Source organism: Limanda limanda, chromosome 12 (genome assembly GCF_963576545.1).
Source record: "Limanda limanda chromosome 12, fLimLim1.1, whole genome shotgun sequence".
NCBI classification, from domain to species: Eukaryota; Metazoa; Chordata; class Actinopteri; order Pleuronectiformes; family Pleuronectidae; genus Limanda; species Limanda limanda.
In genome coordinates this window covers 5507947-5527216 of record NC_083647.1, presented here as the reverse complement: position 1 = coordinate 5527216, position 19270 = coordinate 5507947, and the positions used below count along the sequence as shown (strand labels likewise).

Below are 19270 nucleotides of genomic sequence, written 5' to 3'. Positions count from 1 at the left end.
CCAGCAAAGAAATGATGCTGGGTATGATCATCTGTGTCCTGTAAGCTCCAAACTTCTACTGGCTTTCCATAAAAATATCTGTCCTCCCAAAATACTGGCATCAAATTCACATGTCAATGGCAAACTAAGCTGTTCCATGAATTATAAATGGTACCTTTTCACCACTACTTTCAAAATTGCTATGAAACATTCATTGATTTAATTATTTATTTTTTCAGTGTAATATTTAATCCCCCATGGACTGCACAGTGACAAAACACAGCAGCCGGCTGTTTGGCTACAACATACATCTCCACTCAGTTTGATTATTATTTTAAATATAAAGAAGACACAATATAGAGCTTAAATTCCTTCATAATTTGAACTTCAATTGTCTAATTGTTGTTATTAAACTTTCTCAGTATTCCATTAAAACAGTCAACACTTTTATCCAAAGCGACTTACAATAAGTGCATTCAACTATAAGGTTACGAACACAGAACAGCGTGAATCATGTGTGTAAATGTACTAAACACCACAAAAAATAAACCTGGCCTCAGTCAAATACTTATCCCATATGAAGTAACCGCTGCTCACGTCACCCGCTCGCGTCATCAGCTGATGGACTCGTCCAATCAGAGCCTCGTAAACGCCGTGCAGCAGCGTCGAGTGTCCCGCAGACAGGAAGCGGGTCGTGTTTAGCTTGTCCCGTACGAGTGACTCTGTTTTCGGGGTAAATAACTTGCTGAAGTCGACACGACGCTGTTCCCTGGAGGAGAAGATGAGTGCGTGTGGAGGCAGAGCCGCGGGGCCGGTGTGGACGAGTCGAGGCGGAGAAGACGGATGCACAGTCCCTGAGTTACGGTGAGCTAGAGCCGCCATGCTAACCACTAAGCTAACCCTACATCTGAAAGCATGTCCGCCACTCTTTGGGATAGCGAGAAAGTTGCTAAAATACGAATACAGCATCGAGTGCTGGAGCAGATCTAGTGCATGTGTAAATATGTATGAATTACTTAGATGTAACAGTTTGTTCTCGTTAAGTTTTTTCATCAACGTGACTTTTTTCTGTATGTTTTCACAGCCTCAGCCCCCCCCCCCCCCCCCCACACACACACACACAAACAAACAAAGAGGCGTTAGGCTGAGACGCTGAAAGTCCGGATTTAAAGTGCAGAAAATTAAGCCATTGAATGTAAGTAACTGTTTATGAATTGTTTTGGTGTTTTTTTGCTGTGGATCTTCCAACGGTGATGCAGCGCGGCTATTTCCGTTTATTAATAATAAAGTCATGTTACATGTGTTGTTTTCCAGCTGCCTGTCCATGACGTACAAAGACACACTATGAGCCAGTATGATCCGACCAGACCTTACATCAGCATTGAGGAGTTGTCGGAGAAGAAAGAGGGTAAGGTTATATTCATTAAATAATTTTCCAGTTACATGTAAAAGTGTATGTTGTCATTGAACTGTGCTAATTTTACTGAATGTGTTTACAGCTGATTGAAGCGGGACAGATGACATGTGTCCCACACTTCATATAAGACTGGAAGCTACACTGATCTCACAGCTACACACCACAGACGTCTACACACTGGAGAAGATTCAGACAGAGTCCCACAAAGAAGTCATGACCCAGAGGCTGCAGAGAAACATTTCAAGCCTCATCTGAGTTTTTGTACAATATTTTTGCTGTATGTAAATAAAGCTTTCACTCCACATATACCTTGTTCACATTTGTTCCCTGTACAATATGTTCACCTATAACATCAAGCATCACATGAATGTTTAGTTTTAATTAACTGCAGTGCTTTTGGTAAAGGCTTACTTATAAATAATAATAAATATTAATATATACATTTTTATTATAAATATTGTGTGGGAGGGGCTTACCCCACGTGCGGAATGCTGTGACCCCACGTGTGCACTGCAATGACCCATAAGGTGACCAATAGCAACACTTCTACCAACCAATCACGAGTGACATTAGTTTCAAGGGTCTGTGGTTTCCTCCAATGGTGAGTAGAGAGAGGTTCTAGCCAGCGGCTGGACTCCGATTCATATGCTAATTAGATCACACGTCGCGATCGGTCCGCGAGGCTCAGCGAGCCCCCCCGCGGCTCTCTCCTTTGTTCTCCAAATCCCCCTTAAGGTCCGCAAACGCCGATAGACCCACCTTGTCTTCACTGGCGAACGCCGAGGTAACATCATGGAAACAGTTGGTTACAGCAGGGGATTAGGCCTGTCCGTAGAGGTTCACTGTGACAATAATACTGCTTTTCGTCTAGTGGTAAGTGGAAGGGAGGTTGATTTCAGCTCACTTCATGTGCTCTGGGTAGCTTTAAATCAAAGTCAGTGTTGATGAGGTCCAGCAACATCGGACAAAGGTCCAAAAACCTGACCGCTGATTTGAGAAGATTTTAGAAGAGAAGGAAACTCAGTCTGGAGAAAGTGTTCATCTTTGCCACAACCTGCTGATCATCAGAACAGAGCAAGTGAGCCTGCTTACTTGGATGTTTATTAATAAGGAGCAATTTGGGCTTACTTATTTTTTTATTGTGTAACCTCTGGGTTACATCAGAAAGACTGGCACTAAATAATGACTTCATACATATCAAGCTTCATGTAAGGTGTGAAAAGGAAAAATAAGCATTACAACAACTTCCTGGTTGCTACTGACTATAGTAGCTTGTCAGCAAAATAAACTTTGCAGTTTTCTTAAGGTATTTTCTCAAATTCTGTCCCCTGTTTAGTTTTTATGCTTCTGAATGCAGGAGAATTCAGTCTTCTTGTTTTATTTGTCCCTGCACTTCCCACTAAGAAACCCCTTACTCCGCTTCTTCCTAGTTGCCGGATTGGTTTTTGGTTACCTCTGAGTACATGGGGTCTCCCGTGTTATCCTTAGCAGTGTTTTGTTTATGGATTCTTTTCCTCCCTTACCCTGTTTCGTTTGTCCGATTACTGACTGATTTTTGTGTTTTATACTCTTGACCGTTTTCTGTACTCTTGTTTGTCGCCTTCTCTTCATGGATTGGATGTTTAATTGGATTTTCGTCTCTGGATTTTTACATTTGCTTGCATCACCTCAGTCTAAGCCTATTCCCTATTCTTCTACAAGTTGAAGTATTGGTACATCTGCTTTTGGGTCCTTCCTCTGTGTTGTTATTGCACGGAGTGTCTCAGATTTCAATATATAAATACGCATTAACAAAAAACACTGTCACAAGTACAGGAAGTTAATTTTGTATTCGTTTGATTCGCTCTAGAGTGTATGAGACACATAAAGATATTTTTTAAAAGGCAGACATTTTGGGGGCGATCATGAAATAATCGTTCATTAATCGTAATCAAGGTAAAAGTTTGACATAATGGTGATAATGATTTGAAGCCATATCGCCCAGCCCTAAGGGTGATTAAATCATTTTGACACAATGTTTTCAATAATTGAACATAAATGAACACCTATGTCCATCCATTATAAATAATAAACCTTGTAAGTGTCAAGAGGGAGCTGAAGCCATCCCAGAAGACAGTTTTTTTTCTAACTCATTCTCTGAGAATAACTACAATTTGCCTGAAAATAAATCTATGAAACCTGTGAGGGTGAAGCACAACAGTGAAGATGTTTCACATCTTATTATATTGATGCATTTTGTTTTCATCTATCAGCAGCTGTGAGAAATTTAATGTGGAAAAATTGACAGAAATGAAGGCTTCAGTATTCATGTGTATATTCGGTTTAACGTGTCACAGGGGAGCCATTATTTGAAAACCCTGACACAAAGGACAAATGGAAAATCCATGTTAATGTGATTTTATTCAATAATGTGGGAAACAATACAGACATTCTCAAGGTTTGGTTGGTTTTTCATCAAAGCTTTGGTTGTTGAGCCATGCAGGAAGACAATCAACAAGCCACAAGTATGACTTGCCAGCTTTTGAAAGTTTAACTCTATAGAATCTGGCCAATGTATGTCCTCTTTCGTCAGTTTCATCAGTTGTTGTTTTTTTCCTTTGTCTGTTACTGTTTATGAGATCTCTTTATTTTCTGCTGAATGGCTGTTTGTCAGGTCTCCTTAGGAAGAAAGCCTGTTGCGATCTCAGTAGGAGAATCCTGGTTTAACAAATCCTTACATAAAGCGAAGAATACAAAATGTACAGGCATTAAAGGGGAGGTGGGAATGAAACGCAAAAATAAAGGCAATGAGTGATTAGAAGTGGGAGGATGAGGAGATATGTGGGCTATGCTTATATTCCTGTGCCTCCCACATATTTCTTTAGCAGGAATATTAAGTAAGGATTAAAAAGATAATGCGTCACTCTTTTCCACCAGAGACTTCCTAATGACCCGCCTCGGTGTCCCTCTCCCTCTGTCTCTCTCTCGCTGTCTGTCTCCGTGTTAATCCCTTTACGTCTCCTCCCTTATTGCCTACTCATTCTCCCTCATTTACTTCTTATTAAAATGTGCTCACTGATCCTCCTTTACTCATTCATACCTTTTCTTCTTCACTCACTACAACCTGTTCTCTGATCATTATTCTCTCTCCCTCTGTCGTTTTCCCCTCCAGGTTAACAAGAGGCTGTACAGCCCCTGAATATTCCCGGCACCATTTCTAACCTGACCTGGCTTTGTATAAAAGCATTCCCAAACGTTGAACTCAGTGGGAATGTCCAAGTGTGAACTCCCAGGACGACTTTCTTGTGAAATTTGGTTCATTTCCATTCCTGGTTCCACCACATATAATGTAATTATTCTAGCAAAATACCCACAAGCTGTCATAAGCCCCTTGTATCTCTTTTTGTGTCCAGCTGCATTACGCTCCAGTAAGCTTGTGTTTTGGGACTTTTCTACATTTCAAGCTTTTTATTTTTCCTTTCCAAAAGTCCATGTTCATTTGCTTTCCGCTTGTTTTCCAGTTTATTACAGAGCCATCTGTTGAGCTGCTGTCATTGTTGTCATATTTGTTTACTGGTCATGCCATTTACGGCTTGAGACGGAAGGTTTATTTTTTTCCTCTTGTTTTCGCTCTCTTGTTGTTTTGGTACTGCTCCAAACCGGCATTGACCTTTTGTAAGGGGATAAATCCACTAAATCGCTCAGCCGGCCATAAAGAGCCTTTTATTTACCGCACACTGTCTCCTGGCATTTTCAGCCCCTGCTCTCTGTGTCCATCCCTCCCATGATTCTCTCTCTCTCTCTCTCTCTCTCTCTCTCTCTCTCTCTCTCTCTCTCTCTCTCTCTCTCTCTCTCTCTCTCTCTCTCTCTCTCTCTCTCTCTCTCTCTCTCTCTCTCTCTCTCTCTCTCTCTCTCTCTCTCTCTCTCTCTCTCTCTCTCTCTCTCTCTCTCTCTCTCTCTCTCTCTCTCTCTCTCTCTCTCTCTCTCTCTCTCTCTCTCTCTCTCGGCGTTCTGCTTTCCCTCACACACTTGAAATCTTGCTTCATGACATGACAACTCTCAATCTTTTTTTCACCTTATCTCCACATATTTCATTAATCGCCTTCTTTTGCAACCTTTATCCTTTACTCTTGTCATCTTCTTCCAACTAACACACTCCTGCTGTTTGTTTGCGGCCGTCATTATGACCATGAGATTTAATTATCAATCCTCTAGATGGGTGAGTCAGCACGTAGAGCCGAAATTTATCACAGACCTCGTAAAAATACACATGGACAGAAACACACACAGTGAATACACACGGTCTGTGACATGCTTAAGACACACACATCCACAGACGTGTGTCACAACAAGTCACTTTCAGGCAGACATGTCAACAGTCAACCCGTACAGTCTGAGACATGGACACACACACACACACACACACACACACAGGCCTACTCTATGGAACAAGTTTATCTTACTCAGGATCCCTTTTAATGGTCTGGTTCCACTGAACCTAAGATGGGTCGTCCTGATACAAAGCTGGTTATATACAGAAGAACCACGAGTTAAAATGTTGTGATTGTTAAAATTATGATAAGATAACATGAGAGAAAAGTACAGAGTTTGTATTTTGTATAAATATGTGATACATACTTAAAAAAAGTAAAGCAATTTTTCTGCTGCCAAAACAGACATTAGAGAGTTCAGTTATATGTTCCCCCCTGCTCTTCTGTATTAAATCCACATCTGAAACAATTAAAAAATTCCACTCATCTATATAATGCCATTTTTCATTCATTATTTGTCCATTTACTTTAAACCCTTGTCTCCATTAGGACCCTTGAATGGTGACTATGGTTTGCCACTGAGCTGATTGGTCAGTAGTTGGGCTGTTGACAGTTTTTCATCATGAAAAATATTAATAAAAGATAATCTGACATGTGAGTACATCATAGATAAAGTAGTTGAACCTATTATAATGTACCATACATGTTAATATTTTAAATTTGATATAATTAAATTGATCAGAAAAGGACATCTACAATGCTTCACATAGCAAAAAGCAAAATTAAGCTCTGTATTTTTCAAGTATCTCTATGATTGACATTCACAAAATAACAGACGTCTTTTAAAAATGAGTATATAGTGAAAAAAAAAACAGCACATTGGTGTTTCCTTTATTGTCAGACAGGTGAGTGTAGTGGGTGAGGCTGCCTGTAGTTGTCTGTGCCTGAACTGTGACCCTGCATTATTCTTTACTGAAGCAGTTTTGCACAAAAAAAACATCTGAAAACTCATTCAAATCAAAGTGGTGATGGAAAACGGAATACCCAGGCAAAATAACGAGGAGAAGGGAGTTACAGATCTGCTGATCCTCCATCCTGGGATAATCCTGAGCGTTTCAGCTGCACTGTGGTGTGATTCAGCCAACAGGGACTAAATAAGAAAGAAATATTCTCCTTGAAAATATTGGGGGGAATCATTTCAGCTATTTTAGTACATTTTGGTAAACTTACAGGGCAAAGAACTGCACTGTAAAAGCAAAGAGCAAAAGTAGAAAACTATATATGCACTGTTCCAATTTGCACTACTCTCTGCATACTGTGTTGTACTAAGTACGTTGCATTTAGAACTTAATATGTTGCGTGCTTAAATGCTTTGTCTAATAATATTCTTACACGGGATTGAAGAGAAACAGCATTTTAATCCCGCCTATGTCCTTAATACAAGTTTTGTCATATATATTTGGATATGTTAAGTTGCACATACAATCCTTTTTTGAAGTAAGCAGCACCGGCTCACGGGCGGGCCGGTGCTGCCGATAAGCCTCAAACATTGTTATTTTCAGATTTGCCTCGTACCGCTAGATACTGATGCAACATATCATTAGAAAGCTAAGATTCTTCCGATTCAACTGATGTAAACCATTTCAAGATCCGATCACCACAGCCGGTACAATTAACGTCTCAGTCAAGACACTAACACAGAAAAACCAATCACAAAGCCACGTCACTCACCTAAGAAGCATCATATTAATCCACAGATCGCTAACATTCCAACGAAAACAGTCTTGGTACATTGCCAAAGGTCCAGACGATCCAATCCAGTAACATAATCAGTCCAAAACACACTATTACATCAAAGAATAGCCACAGTCAGCTGTTGCGTAATCTCAGCGCAGCCAGCATCAAGATGTTAACAACATGAAAGATGTTTATTTGTATACATTTTAAACCATATGACTGGTTTTGCCTCCTTTATATAAAAGTATGATTTTGAGTGTAAAAGTAGCCTTTTTAGCCTAGTTGGTTACCATAGTTCCAAATGGCCTTTGTGGAAAACGCCTAGACATACCCTTAGGAAAAAATCTGTGAAATATTCATTTTCTGTGGGATTGTTATCAAATTTGAACCTGGGCTAGGCAAGGCTTCATGCTAGGGTCCCAGTGTGTTTTCCAGCTCATAAGTCCCAGCTAGAGTCATCTGCAGTCATCTGTTTAACATAAAATATTCAGGCGGAAATAAAAACCTTCTACTTCACTGTGTTCCAACTGCTAATACTCGATGTCAGTACCACTAAGACTGATTCTGACTGTTGGGGGGGGGGAGTTCAGAATGTTACCTTTCAAAGAGACCAAGATCATGCATGTACTCCAAATGGTTCAAGAACAGCTTTCAATTTACTTTGGGTACTCCTCAGACAGGCATTTTAGGCGAATCTCACCCGCTGCTTAAGAGGCTACGTGTGGTATATTTCCATGGGGATGAATAAATTAAGTACTTTATGTTTACGCATTTAATGGTCATTTTTGAGTTAAAGCCATTAACCACGGAGCTGTGATAGCTACACGATAAGTTATGAAGCATTAAATAGAGGCACATTTGTTTCCTTAATTCAGCTCATTGTTGCACAGTTGATTGATCTATTTGTTGTAATTTTAGCAATTTCAACACGTCCAGATCTAAGCTGTTCATTTGGTGGATACATTGATATCACTGAAATCAACAGTGTACTATCTTGTTGCAATCAATACAATCACAATTTGTACTGATGATAATTGCACAGGCACTCAATTAACTAAAATACAGGTTAATGACAACACCAGTACTGTGACCAGCTATATTACCATTCAAATTGATGATTATAGGCTCATTACCCGTTGATGAGAAGATTACAGTATCTTCCGATAATATTCGAGACTGTTTCTTCCACTAAGTCGTGTAGGAATAGATGTATTGCTCTGTGCAATGCTTATGTCAAGTTTACAGAAAATGCATTTAAAATCGGTGCTGAACTCAAGTCACCAGGAAGTTGTGGGCGTTTGATCAGAGGTAAATCACCATAATAATAAACATTATTCATATAGCACGGTTCCAAAACAAGGTTTACAAGGTGCTTTACATTATAAAAACAACATAATCATGAAAGTGTAATCACAACAACAGTATCAATAGAGCAGTATAACAAGCAAAAACATATTAAGAAAGCAAAATAAATAAATACATAAATGAAACATTAAGAGAAGGCTCGACTATAAAAGTGCGCCTTAAGAAGAGTCTTAAATGAGGTAATACATGTTGCCCAACCTCTGTCTTTATCATTTACCCAAAGGTTAGTGGTCTTTGTCATTAATTCTTAAAAAAGCATGGAAAAGAAAAGTAAAGCTTTGTTTGTAGAGGTAAAGTATGCTGTTTTGGGACAAAAGCTTAATTTTCACATTCAGCCAGCTTAGTTTATTTACCTGTCTGTCCTTCTTTTACACTCTTCTTTCATTCTGTTCATACGATGAGAAATGCTGAGCGATTCTTGAGAATACAAATTATTTCAGAGTCAAAAAATATGACACATGGAGACAATGATGATCAAGACTATATTTCTAAATAAAGACAAATTGAATTAATCATTTAAATAGAATATGTTTAATCTCCTCCTCTGTCACTTGGTGACTGTACAATCTTTGTTCTTTATTAGCCTCGCTCACAATATCTGAGTCAGAGTCAAATGTAATGAGACAGAGATAGAAAGTAGTATGTAAGAAGCCTTTCAGTTGTATGCACTTTTTGCATAGTCTGACAGAGTTATTTACTTAAAATGATTGGAGCTTAATGCTTCTCCTGCGTCTTATTATATCTGTAACATACTGAGCTGTCCTGGAAACGGTATAAGTCAAAACACTTTTAATGATCTGCAGATTGTTTCATCCTTTGAGGAACTGTGTGGGAAACTAAAAGCATTTTCCAAGCTGCCTCTGTCAGACATAAGCTGAGGCTAATGCTCATAAAATCAAGAGATGGAAGCTCTAGAGCACAAACCTCCACCAAGGCCACCTGATCCTTCAGTTATTGCCTAATCCTGTTTACTAACAAACAACACAGGCAGAAACACAACCTTGGCAGAGCCCTTAACAGGCAGTCTTGGGTTTAAAGGGATCACAACCACTTGCCGGCAGTGAAATGAGGGTACAATCATTAAAGCAGCCGCTTAAATTGCCAACGACTCGGTTCTCCATGCTCTTACCAACGAGCCGTTCGAAGGACTCAAAGGACCATTCACAAACACATCACATCTTCTCGATCATAAAGGTGTAGTTTGAGGATATCACAGCTTCATTCTCCCAAAGCGAAAAAATATGTCATGGAAAAAAAGGTGCTGCTTAAATAAAGTGTGTTTTTCAGAATCCCTAGAGAAGTGAGGCTGAAACACAGCGGTTTGTCTCTAAGGTACTTAACTGAACGTGGAATTTTCCACAAGACTGTAGGTGTAACAAGATAAATTATCATTAAACTGCCTGGCTTTTAAAGTCCATACTGTAGACTGTGATTGTATCACTGTGCACACAGTAATGACAAGTTAAATGGCCGGAGGACAACCTTAATGAACCTTGCTGTGTGCAAGCATATAATACATTTTAAGTGTTATAGTCAGACTACCGGGGCTTCAAAAAGTCTCAAACCTTTAGTTGTCTGTCTGTTGTGAAGACATATTTGTTCACAGATGCCCACACCACTCTTTAAAAATATATTTTTTAAATGTTCTAAAAAATATATTGAACATAGAAAGAAATAATCAAATCCGTCCTCCACTTCAAGGACAGTGGCATCGTCGGTAACCTGTGTGGGTGTGACGTGAATGATATTCTGTTGTTGGTCCCTGCATGTTGACACCCAGACATAGTACATGCTACAGGAAGTGAGTTATAACAGTCTGTGAAAGAGTTATTTCCTTTGTACTTTTTTAATCACTGTTTTCCGATTGAGAACCATGTGCACAGATTGAGCCACTGTCTGGGTCCCTATCGAATACTTCTTATCTGTAGCCTCACCCAATCCATTGTTTGACAGCTCAACTTGCCTCTGAAGGAACATTCACACCCCAGAAAGTCTCGTTTTCTTTTTTCATTTATCCATTCCTGCAGTCTGCTCGTGGCTCAGTCGTAGGTTTATGTGCAGTCAAACAGTTTTATTGAAGGTTCATACTAAAGTCAAACGGGAGCACTTCATACTTTGCACTTTCTTTGGGGAATGTCAGGGGATCATCATGACATCACGCTTTAGTGCAGAATCAGCTGTCAAAATATTTGCCCATGGTCTCATTGCTATGGGCCAGATCTTTGGACAGGATTTCTGAAAGAGAAAAGGGCCATGACCCACAAATATGAGAATAGGGGGCAATTTTAGAAATTGTTAAATTCAGGTTACTTCTAAGAATATATTGGGCAGTTCCACTCTAAAGTGGGTTTTGTTGGAAATGTCAGGATGTAGAGGGCAAGGTGCCAGAGAAATATAATCTAATTGCCTTTCTGTGTGGAGATGGCATGTTGTCACTGTCTGTATCTGGTTTCATCCCACACTCATAATATACAGATGAGGTTCAATGTGTTGTTTTGTATCACTATATATGAGCACTGTGATGGACTGACAAGCTGTCCAGGGTGACAGCGCCTCTCACCCAATGTCAGCTGGGACCACGACCCCTCGAAGGACAAGCAGTTTAAAGATGGATATTTATGTTACAGGGTGTTTTTGTTGATGTATAAATAATTGAAATCATATGAAATAACTTTGTTGTGGGCATTATATATTCACAATCCCTATAATTTGTTTCCTTATAAGCTAAATACAAATAAATCAGCAGTTTCACAGTTCCCTGTGTTTTCTGTTTTTATTTCCAGGAAAAAACTATTTGCAGATGTACAATGATTAAGCCATTGATTTAGCTATTTAGTCAAAATAACAGTGGTGACTAATTCTACTGTTTTTCTCGTCTGAATGACTACAATGCTGAGACTGTGATATGGTTTTCCTGTAAATCTTAGCTCTGTGATGCATTGCATTAATTATGAAAGTAACCTCTGCTTGTTTAGTTGCTGTAGCACACTATTGGTCAAGGCACACATTAAGTTTAGCATCAGTGTAGCCTGTGCTTCAGCCTGAATTGTAACATTATGTCATATGCTAAGCTAACTTAGGTAATCAGTACTATCCAAAGCCACTTCTTCACATTCGTATACTAATTTAAGATAAATAATGCATTTTCCACCGTGCAATGTTTACTCATGATCACACACTCAGACCCTATTTAAAAGAAACAAAAAAAAACAGTATCAAGCTCTCAAAACTAAAGAGACTAATCATTTTAATATTATGCATGGTAATTATATAGAAACTCACCAGACTTTACAAAATCTTCATGAAGAAAACTTCATGAAGCATTTTAGGGCTCCAGAGGAATCTTTGATAAATTGCCTCAAGTAAAGTCACGAGTCAGCACTGGTTGGATCTGAAGACCTACAATTTTATGAGTTTTACAAACCAAGAGCATGTAGCAGACTTCTCTTCCAACAGAAAAGTTGGAATTCATTGAAACAAACTGGGAGCAAAGATGGCTTATAACGAAAGTTAAGTTTGATTTTTGTCTAACAGATACACTTTCACTTTACCAGATACTAAAATCACATTTTGTCCTGCGGTGATCTATTGCAACCCAGTCTCATCAGCAAACGTTCAGAGGGAACGTTGGTCCACTCCAAACAAACGTTTCCATCTCACAATCTGGCCTATCAGATTGTGAGATGGAAACGTTTGGTCCGCCCATTGTTTTGCATTAGCGTGTTTTCACGTCACGTGACTCCCAAGTTCCCGTCTGTGAAAAGGAAAACATGGCGGACATTCATCTTTTCAGATAAAAATGTCATTTTGTAACTTTGTTTGGGAATTAAAATACATTCTGACACCATTTCTAGCGAGAAATGTGCTCTTTGCTTCCATAATCTTCAGTCAGTTCATGCTTTTGATCTACGTTTTGTTAGTTATCACGAAGATTTTGTCCGATCTCGGCAGAAAATTGTCGTTCCTAAGGTGGTTGGTAAGGTAGTAAGGCTCTCCGGTCCATTCAACTCAAAACAACTTGATGAACATGGACAGCTCTGAAGACGACGATGCTATTTTCCTCGCGGATGCGCTTTTGGATGAGTGTCGGGTAAGAAGTTTACTTTTGTGTTGTTTTTATTATAGTTATTGTCGGGTTTGAATTAAAGGGCTGAGAGAGAGAGAGCGAATTTGGAGTCCGACGATAGAGGGAATGTAATTCATTTGGTAATGTTTTATTGTTTTGGCACAGTACCTACGACGGTAGCCTTTGTTACCTCGGTTGTGAATACATGTTTGGTGAGACTACTTCCGTTTAGCTCATCATTGATGGACGCTACAATGTGGATTTCAACATAAACAAAAAATGCAGCGGTATAAAAAAAACTGAATCGGCTCATAAAATAGTTTTACATGGCACCGTGTAAGTTTAGGTTGTAAAGTATGGCCTGTGGGGGAAGGGCTCAAATAGTGCAAGCCGGGGGGGAGCATATACTGTATATAGGGGGGGAGCCCTGATAGGGCCAGCGGGGGTACCTACGTATGGCCTTTCACTATTGGTGTTGTGTGTGTGTATGAAGTTTGTTTTTGTTTTCTAAAATACAGGATGGTTTATGATTGAACTTAGATTTATTAATTATTTAGATTAACACGGGATTTTTTTGTCTAACATTATTGGACTATACAAGATCAATTTGGTTGAATTTATGTAATACGACAATGATGGTTTTGTTCATAACAAGATGTTTGTATGTTGTAATAAAGTTTTAAGTAACAAATAGTATGCTTTGTGTCTCAATTCTTGAATCAAGGAGAATCAAACTGAAGCAAAAGGAGTTGCAGCAACATCCAAAACTGGGACAGAACAGTTTGTTTGGCTTGATGAGGACCAGGAAGGGCAACCTCTCCCAAAAAGGAGAAGAACAGGAGAGAAACGGAAGCGCCGTTCAGCCACTGGTTCGTAGTTTTTTCCTTTTTGTTCATTCAAAACCATACTTTATTTCTCCTCAAGATGGATACTGGGACAGTCCAAAACATAGGTTGTTTTTTTATTCTTGTTTGTAATGGACTGATACACTCTAGATATATTTACCCCATCTTCACATCTGTTATTCTCCTAACCTCTACCCCTTAATTTCCCCCTGTCAAGACTCCCTCATCCAGGAAGTGCAAAACCTCTTGGGATCTCCTACTGCAGAACCCCTCCCGTCACAGTGGAAGGATAGGCAAACATCCACCTTGGAAAAGTGGACTTTGTTAAGGCCTTTTATGGTTAATCAGATGTTATTGTCTGAGAAGCCTAAAGAGGGACTTTGTCAGCACTGCAGACAAAAGACTGCAGTAGTGAGGTGTCATGATTGTCTACCAAGAACACTTTACTGCTTAACCTGTGATTTTGCCATACACAAGTCTATGGTGCTCCATAATAGAGCATCCATGGTAGAGGGGTTCTTCAGGCCACTGCCGCCATCAACATGCATCAAGGACGATGAGGGAGGAAAATTCTCCTACTATGAAAGAGGTATTTCTAAGTTACAAAACAGACTATTTTAGATAGATTTGATTCAATCCAAAAAATATGCTGGGTGAAATAAGCACTGACAGAATACCTCAACCGATTAAAGATGGTGATATTGGAATTTAATTTATCAAATTATTTTCCCCTTGCTTCCTAGAATGTTTTTTACCAATCGCACTTCCCTGCTGTGATTGTTCATCTGGGACAACAACTGTTTCCACCAGAAAGCAGGTCATTCTGATTGGCATGAATGGTAATGTTTAAAAAATATATCTTTCATACAGTAATGCTATTTTAAATTGCTTGTGCATCTAAGTAAACACGTTTTGTCTTGGTTTTTCAGGCAGATACAATCTGTCCCTCCCACATGGTAGCTGCTCCTGTGGAAAGACTTGTGCAGTGGAAATTGCTGATCTAGTTGAAAGTGGGTACTGGCCAGCCACAGTCAATTTTGAAACACTGTATGCTGTGGATTTGTTCTCTACATTTGAGGATCTGAAGATTGCGGCTCCGGGAATGTCACGGCAAGCTTTTGTTAGCATGCTTGAACATCGGACAAAAGTCTTTGGTCGTGTGAGTATAAGTTGGTACTAATTTCCCACTGCTTGCAATACGTTTCCCATATTTCTTATAGTATATTGTTTTTTTTGTCTGTCTTTTGCTATCAGAGTGGAAAGATATGTGGGGATACCATGCAGAAGGCATTTCTGGAATGGACCTATGCAAAATTTGAAGTTGAGAAGCTTTCTCAGGTGCAGCATTTTCAGTGCCAAGCATGCACACCCTCTATGTTGGCTGTTGCGGTGGATGGGAACCGCAAATTATACCGCTTTAAGAGCCAACCAGGGTATGTAGAAAATTGTACATAGAAAATTTAGAATGCCATAAACATGTAATTTTTTTAAATGGTTATACATTTGTTTGTTTTAAGACCTGGTGGGTTTTTTGATGGCGTATTTCTGGCCAAGGACTCTGAGGTGTCCTCCTTTGTTGACTACATCCATGGGACGACAAAACACGTAAGTTAATAAACATGGTTCCTTATTTTACGACAACGTTAAATTAATTCTTTTACCCTGTGAAAAAAGTGTTCCTCTTATGTATAATGTTGACCCCATCAAACATCATTTTAGCAATATTAACACCTTCAATTAATGCTGATTAAAACTTTGTATTTTGTTTTCTTAGAATACTGCAAAAGGGCGATGTGGTACAAGTCAATGGGCGGCTGCACGAGAATCCGCAAACAAGTCTGCAAGCAAAGTAGATGAAGAAGGTGTGGAAGTTGCTGTCTGCCGTCATGGATTCTTGCTTAAGGGACTGAATATGTTCCGTGGAGAAATATTTGCATATCCCTTGTATCTGCAAAGACACCTTGCTTCACAGAATGTGCAGTTTTTTTGCTCTGATGTGGTGTGCACATACTGGCCGTATCTGCAAAGGGTTGTGCGTCACTGTCCAGAGCTGCAAGATTTGTTGACCATGCGTCCATTTCTCTCCATCATGCATGCAAAAGCACATTCCTGGATGTGTGAGGTAATGATCACCAGTCTCATTATCATTTTCAAAACTGTTTCTCTTTTTCAAATGGTAACATTGAAGTTAATGTGTTGCAGTTGCAATGGGGAGGACGTAATCAACAAGGGGCCGGGACAACCATTGGGGAGGAGGTTGAACAAGTCAACAGCTTCCTCTCCCGAGCAGCCATTTGTTCCAAGTACATGTCCAAAGCTGGTAAGTCTTTAAAATGTATTTATACCTTTTTATGTTTTTTCGTCTCCTAACCTGATATGCATTGTGTCTTAAGTTCGCACAGATATACTTACACTTCAAGCAATTGGCTGGAACAGGCGGAAAGCAGAAAACCTTGACCGAACATTGGCCAAAAGATACATCAAGGTACAAACCAAGTTACCTTTTTTTTTCCGGGGAGGGGGGCTGTAGACATTTTCTAATTTTGTTTTTGTTTTGTCAGACAATGCAAAGGATTACAGAGGCCACAAAGGACCTTCAGCACATCAACACTGAGTTGTCTCTAGAGGAAGACACCGTCCAGCAATGGGTGTCAGATGTTCAACAGTGGACGACAGGTATTGTGGAAAAAGAAATGATTTTATTCTTGCACAATGTCCTTTGTCTCTGTTTACACAAGGTCTACTCAAAAAGCTTGACTGTAACCTGATATTGCCATGAATACATTCTTTTTTTCTCATCTTCACAAGGACCAACCAGCCCAAATGACTTGCAGAGGACCATTGAAGGACTGTATCTGAGCATTAAGCAGCGGAAATTTCAGCTTTATCGTCAGTCTGGTAAGACATAATATATTACTATTTGGGGGGGTGTAGCCCATGATTTAAAAATAAACTACAAACACTGCGCTGCGGTTATATACCTCCGCTAACCAGTGCAGTTTCTGTGAAAGTATTTGCAAATCCTTTTATTCATATAAATATCACTTACATTCTGACAAAGACAATAACATCATTGTGGCCTTGGCCTGTGACCTCAAGGTACCAAAATAGAATCCTTGATTTGGTACAAGGAAAATCTGCAATGTATTATGTTATTGGTGTAAGATTGGTCATCTAAGGGTACACTAAAAATGTTGTTTGTCATTCTAGATGGCAATAAGCGGAGACATCAACTCCGAAAAAAAATTGTTGTTGAAAAGAAAGCCTTGGAGGATGCCATCATTAAACACAATGCTACTGTGGAGGAAGCAGACAAACTCCCTCCTCCTAACGAGCTCTTGGCTAATGACAACTATTCCTGGCAATGGGAGTGTAAGTCCTTTATTGAAAGCCACAGAATACCAAATCTCTCACTCAACCCCTTGCTTTATATGTAATATAATTTATAACTCTTTTGATATGATTTCCAGGTCATGGTGATATGGTACAGAAAAAGAAAGTGTATGACAAGGTAATGCTGCTGTCCAGACTTAAAGAGGAAGCTGTCATTGTGGTTCGTGAGGTAAAGCAGCACTTGCAGTACATGAGGAGTGTGGTGGGAGAGCTTTCCTCTCAGCTTTCTGAGGCCATCGGCGGGCAAGGTAAAATACATTTTATTTGTTATATTTATATATATATATATATATATATATATATATATATATATATATATATATATATATACAAACAAACACTAATGAAACATTTTCCTTTTTGAAAACAACTCAGGCAGTACTGAGGCATTGTTGGGGACGGAACGTGCAGGACTACTCTGCGTGCTGAAGAGGAGATTGCACGAAGTTCAAGCTCGTCAGGCTGCAGCAGGCAGCACATACCAACACATCCTTGGGCAGCAAACTTCTTTGGATGACTCTTCCTCTGAAGAGGAAGACTTGGAAAGTAACTCCTCCAGTGATGAAGAACTGTGATAAGGTAAGGGTGTGAATGAACTGGTGTTGTATGGTGTCATTACAATGTCTCTGTCTGTGCAATGGTATAGGCTGGTCTGTAAGGAAGATTGTTGACTGGTTGAAGCCAAGGTAACCATCTTTATAGTTCTAACACTCTTGTTTGTGTGTCTCCTTCAGTTCTTCTCAAGTGAAGCTGTACAACTGTGCTCCACCACCACACTCCTTCCCGCAGCCTCCGCTCGTGACGCTAAACCTCCTGTCTTCATCAGACCAGGCAGCAAACCTGGGGGGCCAGAACTGACTCCGTAGCTGACCGCTCCCTCTGGACCCCCTTTCCCAAAATACATCAGAATGCACAGAACTGTCACTGCCTTACTGTATTTTTTTGTACATAATAAATTACATCTAACATAACTTATTGGGGGATTTCCTTGAACTTATACACCATGTTATTGGCAGATAAAATGCTCAGAGTTGGACTGATGGGATGGGTGATGCAAGATGAGGGAGATATACCTGGATGCTGTGTGGGACATCTTTAGACATGGGAGTGACAATTACTCATGTTGCTCTGTTAGTGTTTGTATATTGTTCCACTCTCCTTGGTGAATCAAGTCTACATTCAAATCTCCTGCATACGTCATCAGCTGCTGCCTGAGTTCTCCTTACACCAGCTTCAAGAAAACTACCATCACAGTATCATTGTTTCTACATTGTCTGTTTTCCTAAAAGTCATACTAAATACAGAAACAATATGGTGCAGGTCACTTCCATGAGCTCAAGAGACAAGTGACATCTTGGCTGCTTATATTTGGGTCATCTTAAAACATGCACCCACCAGGTAGTGCACACTGAAATCTTCAAAACCATGGTCAAGGGAAAATGCACTAGAATTAGTATGAATTCCAGGTAATCGTGAGTCAGGAGGCTGGGGACAGGTGACCTATGCGCTTCTCTCTCTTTGTTAAAACAAAACATGGCCGACATTCACCTAACCCTAATATGAAACTACATATGAACTCTGCCCCACGGTGATTCAGCATGGTGACAGCCGCAGGAAGAAGATATTCCTGAACCTGCTGGTCTGGGAACGTAGGACCCTGTAACGCCTCCCAGAGGGGAGGAGGGCAAACAGTCTGAAACTCGGTTGTGATAAATTGGGTTGTTAATGACCTAAAGAGTCTCTAACTTGGTACAAAGTGAAACATATTATTGTGTATAACCCAAACATACATATTTTGACCATATCTGGCCATTAAATACCACTTAAAACAGATTTGACAGATTTGATCCAGCTTGGACCTCAAAGGGGTCTGAGAACATACACCCCAGAGGGCCTGTGCTTGGGGCAAGATGGAATTTAAACTTTGTCGTAGGACAAAAGCAAAGACATCGTCGTAAAGGTCTTGACCTCGGGAGTAACATTATGTCAATGGGGAAGTTGTGGATGGCTCCTGCTCCTCAGGGATGACCTTTGAACCTTGCACCTGAGTCAGTTTTGATGAATTACAGGATGGAAACTAAATATGCAACAGACATGTTATGACCTGTTTTGGAAAGGTCTTGAACTCCACTACCATAGCCCAATGCAAAACTATGGGGTGCGCCACTGAGTAGGGCCAAAACCTTGAAAAAACTAGATATTACCGTTTTATTAGTAA

General features: G+C 39.8%; 1 long non-coding RNA gene across 1 annotated transcript; it reads left to right on the top strand.

The window, feature by feature from the left end:
• Positions 1-1089: 1089 nt before the first annotated feature.
• LOC133015919 (uncharacterized) lies at positions 1090-1698 on the top strand. The gene is made up of 3 exons (XR_009681541.1): positions 1090-1174; positions 1294-1387; positions 1479-1698. It is a non-coding gene; the product is annotated as an uncharacterized LOC133015919 (long non-coding RNA).
• Positions 1699-19270: the final 17572 nt, after the last annotated feature.